This window comes from Belonocnema kinseyi, chromosome 10 (genome assembly GCF_010883055.1).
Source record: "Belonocnema kinseyi isolate 2016_QV_RU_SX_M_011 chromosome 10, B_treatae_v1, whole genome shotgun sequence".
NCBI lineage: Eukaryota > Metazoa > Arthropoda > Insecta > Hymenoptera > Cynipidae > Belonocnema > Belonocnema kinseyi.
In genome coordinates this window covers 10,317,659-10,322,639 of record NC_046666.1, presented here as the reverse complement: position 1 = coordinate 10,322,639, position 4,981 = coordinate 10,317,659, and the positions used below count along the sequence as shown (strand labels likewise).

The following is a 4,981-nucleotide window of genomic DNA, read 5'->3' as shown; positions in this document are numbered from 1 at the left end:
AAGTTCTGTTTTAAAGTTATCGAATACTTTGTTAAGGGTTTCTGAGGACCATGGGCTACTATGCTCTTGAGTACGAGGAGATGGCCCAGGTTCGGGCCTTCTAGGATTCGTGGCCTCCGCGTAAGAGATTCCCGGTTTAACCCACCCCGCCGCTTTAATTGCATTTTCTACTCTCACGGATTTCGCCCTGGCCATCTTCTCGCTAATTTGAGTTTTCAAGTTTTTCCTAAAAGGGCACCCTTTGTACGAGGCTGGGTGGCCCTTTTCCTTGCAATTAGCGCAGTACAACTCGTTTTTTTCTAGGTTACTTTCTTTATTTATTTAACATTTTCCCGGTTCGTGTATTTCCGGGAATTTTACGCAAACATATTTTCGATTGCAAAATTTGGCAATGTGCTCTAGCCCTTGGCAGTTGTTGCATTGAATTGAGTCGCTCTTTCTTATTCTTTCCCACCATACAATTTGGTTGGCCAGTCTATTTATTCCAAAGATTTCTCCGATTATGCTTTCCCCCGAAAATTGTACTAAAAATGCATCTCCCCCCTTTTTTGCTTTAAAAAATTCCATCAGGTTTATTTTTTGTATTTTTGTTATTTGTATTTTATCTAGTTGTAGGTTTTCTATTTCGTCTTTGTCATCTTTTTTAGTGAAATCGCCGTTAACGCCTTTAAGTAAGCGCTACTAAATTCTTTCGCTTTTTGATGCTCTTGTGAAAAATTCAAATTTATTTTCTACTAGAATTTCTTTTATTATAATAAAATCATTTTCATTTTCAGTATAAATAATAGATTCATCGTTTTTTAAATTTCTTATGGCATACTTATTTGATTCTAGTCTATTTTGTACCCATCCCTGAAACATTTTTAGGTTAAGCCCATTGACATATAATGGCGGCGTTTTGCTTCTCCCCCCTGTTACCTTATTTGTTTGTCTTTTACTGATCTTGTCGCTGCTGATGTCCATCTCGGTGGCTCCAGTATCTTCTCTTTCCTTCGGTATAGGATTAGAGGTGCTCATTTGTTTGCGTGTATGCTTTCCCGGTACTATTTTGAATCCATCTCTCTTCTCCCGGTCCACGGTTGACAACACGTCGAATGCGTTGTGGCACGGTATGTTTGGCGTTACTAGTTTCAGTTGTAGGTCCTGGATTATTTTCTCCTGGCCCTCCAGTTTTTTCATTAAATTATCGAAGGCTTCCTTCTCTTTGGGTGACATCTCGTTATCTGTTTGAGGCGTTTTGGTTGAGGCAATGTTTTGTTTGGGGCTCTCAGTGGCGCCTGGATCGGTATTTGGTTTTGGCGGTCGATTTACATGTAACGGCCCTCTCAGTGGCTCCTACCCGTTGTCTTCCGTCACTTCCGCTTTCGTGATGATTTTTTTTTGTAGGTTTAGCGGCTATTGCTTGCTTGCTGTTGTTGAAGAATTTTTTGACGAATCGCCTGTCGTCTCTGTTTAGCCCATTTAATGTCCCTTTGTTCATCCCCGCATTATCGCTTTTATTTGGCTGGAATGCTGGTGAGTTAGGGTTAGATGCTTCGCCTTCTGAGGAAGATGGCGACTGTTGCAGTCTTTTTCGTTTGATCGGGAGCGTCTTCGGTGTCTGGCTTATCCCTCTCTCCCTTTGTCCTCCATTTTGGGTTTCAGGCTTCGATGCACTGCACGATCAATCGCAATGATTTTTCTTTATAATGGATTCACAGGTCACTGGGGTTTCAAAATCCAATTTCCAGACTTTCAGGATTTCACTGATTTCACTTCTTTCACTCGAGCTTTTACACAGTTTACCATTACTTCGAAACTGTGTTAACGGTTTTCGGGGCAACAACCCTCACCGGCACATGATTATAAGCAATTTATCCTTTCTCTGGGATCGATGTTCACGTATCACTCTCCGACTTCGCGGAACGTTTGCTTGGATATACTCATTTCGAGAGATACTAGGTTAAAATTTGGTAAAAATTTTTTAAATTATCTTATTCCTGAAAAGTTTGCGGTTTTCATCGTTAATGATTAATTAATTATAATGCAAATATACAAAGAAAATACGATTGTTAACGACAAATATATAAAATTTCAACAACAAAAAATGCGTTCAAGTGTCTCAAAATGTCCTTTAAACAAATTTATTTAAAAAAAATTCTCTCCGGCGGGGAATCGAACCCCGGTCTCCCGCGTGACAGGCGGGGATACTTGCCACTATACTACCGAAGAATATGCTTTCGAAAATCGTATTCCTGAAAAGATTGCGGTTTTAATCGTCATTAATTAATCATTGTGAAATTATAAAGTAAAAATACGATGGTTGATGATGAATATATAAAATTTCAAAAAAACGTAACAAAATGGGTACAAGTATTTTAAAATGTACTATAAAAAAAATTCTCTCTAACGGAGAATCGAACCCCGGTCTCCCGCGTAACAGTCGGGGATACTTATTTTTTTTTTTGTTGTAACAATGTTTATTCAACGCTATATACAGGTACAATATACAAAAAGAACATACGGATAAACCTATATAAAACCGCTCTCACTTTATCTCTAATTAGATCTATGTGTCCCTAGGAGGGCTCTCGTAGACACATTTTGTTGCTGTTGTTACTAATTTATTGGCCTTTTTATAGATGATTCCTCATTTTTAGGTATTAAATTAGATCTTTGTATAGCATATACTTTGTTGTAGAAACTCGCACGCGATTATGTTCAAGAAAACTACAATCTTCGATGTAAAAAGAAAATTAAAATGTTAATTTTCGCAATTCATACTCTTATTTCATAGTCAAGTGTCAAATTTCTTATCTGGGTTGGCGCGATGCAGCTAGAAGGATATCCTCTAGGTGGTCTCTAGCGTAACTTGGATGTAGCCACCAGTATTTTCCTGTGCTTTTTCCATAGTTATTTTGAAAGTCCCTATTGGGGAGGCTCATTGAGAATCTCAGTCATTCGGAATCTTTAGCATCTGCAAACGGATCATAGCTTATAGACTTATTAAATGAATGTCTTTTAATATGGTATATTATCGTTATATTATTTTTGTCTTGTATGAGACCAATGATATCCAGGTAGGGGAACGCTTCGTGCCCTACTTTACCTCTCATTCTTATTTTTTCAAAATACACATTGTTAGGATAGTATTGGCTAAATATTGAATTTTTTGTGTCTATTTTTGCCGACCTAGCTATATGATTTCGGGCCAATTTTAACATTAAGCTATCAATTCTGGTTATGTTTGATTTATCGTATAAAATTTTATTAGAGTAACACCTCGTGTACTCGGATTCTGGATTTCTGTATAATTTAGTGCAAGCACGTAAGCAGCTACGTTCTAGAGATCTAAGTTTCTCCAGCACTGATGGACCTATGTTAAACCAAACCGGGCAGTAATATCTTAAGATTGGTCTGATTAACAGCTGATAGCATATTATTTTCACTTTAGAATTTAAGTATCTTGAGTGGAAAAGACTTTGCGCATTCAAATAAGCTGCTTTCGCTTTTTGTAATTGTTTTATTTCGTGAATGAAGAAACGTAACTTGTCATCCAAATAAACTCCTAAATATTTTACTATTACTTTATGGGAGATAGGCTCCGCGTTATCTGCTGGCGATATCTGAAAGTTCCTCCAAGCTATGCAGAACTTTTTCTGAACTTTATTTACATTAGGTCTGAACAGAATCGTCTCGCATTTGTCGAGATTGACTTTAAGTTTAAATGTATGGTAAAAATCTAGTGTCTTCCTAAAGGTATCCTGTAACGCTTCTTTAACGCGATCTAGATTTCTGTGTGTGACGTATAAGATAAAGTCATCTGCAAAAGCAATCCCTCTTAGTAATTGGGTTTTGTTTATTTGTAAAAGTATCAGCATGCCTGCCATGAAGATATTATACAAAATAGGAGAGTTTACCGCCCTTTTTCGATGTCTAGTAATACTGCTCCTACAAACTTTTTATCATTTAGGGCTCTGTGCAATTCAGAGGATAACTTTCCACTGCATGGACGGTAGAGTGTTTAAATCCGTACCCGAATTGAGTTTCGGGGATAACAACATTCTTTTCGCAAAATTCTGTTATTTGTTGGTTGACTAATACTTCAAACACTTTACTGATATTGGGCAGAAGACTGATTGGTCTGTAGCTAGATGGAAGATTCTTATTTTTATCTCTTTTTAAAATTGGCACTACCTTAGCTACTTTTCACGTGTTTGGAAAGTAGGAATTATTTATCAGATTATTGCACAAAATGTTGTAATCCCATATCAATTTTCGCGGGAGGTGTTTAAGAGCTATATTTGGGATTTTATCGTTACCAGGTGATCTTTTTTTATTTATATTTTTAATGATTTTGTAAAGTCTAGAGGGCGTGCAGAAAAAATTTTCGTCTTCTTTCCATTTTGGGCTTGATGCTTTAGTCTCGTTAGAACAGTTTATTATTGTTTTATTATTTAGTTTGTCATTATTTAATTTCTCTTTGAATGGTGCTATTTTATTTGCTATTTATCGGCTTGTTGCAGAAAGTGCATGTTGTTATTATTTATGAGCAGGTTGCTAATTTCAATTGTTGTTTTTTCCGAAAGACCCTGTTTATCTCCGGGAAAATTTGGTCGTTAATTTTTATATTCTTTATTTTGTTAGCCCAAAAGTGATTGTACGATTTCTGTACTTCTGTATTTATTTCTTTTTTTATTTCATGTAAAAGATATTTGAATATTGTTATTTTGTCTTCGTCTTTTTTTTTCTTTTGAAGTCTATATATTGTTGAAAGTAAAAAACTTTTTCTTTTATATTATTTTTGTATTTTCGGTGGAATGTATTTATTATTGGATTCAAAGCTTTTAGTTTTAGGAACTGCGCTTCAAATTGCTGACCTTACTTGTTCATCTAATTGGCTGAGATAATTTTCGATTTCTTCGTTTGATAGGTTTTTCTTATCCGATATTTCTATTCCGTCTATTTCGAAACTTTCCTCGTATCTAGTCCAATCCGCTTT

The 4,981-nt window shown here is 36.0% G+C and overlaps 1 non-coding gene across 1 annotated transcript; it reads right to left on the bottom strand.

The window, feature by feature from the left end:
* Window positions 1-2,139: 2,139 nt before the first annotated feature.
* Trnad-guc lies at window positions 2,140-2,211 on the bottom strand. Its single transcript has one exon. It is a non-coding gene; the product is annotated as a tRNA-Asp (tRNA).
* Window positions 2,212-4,981: the final 2,770 nt, after the last annotated feature.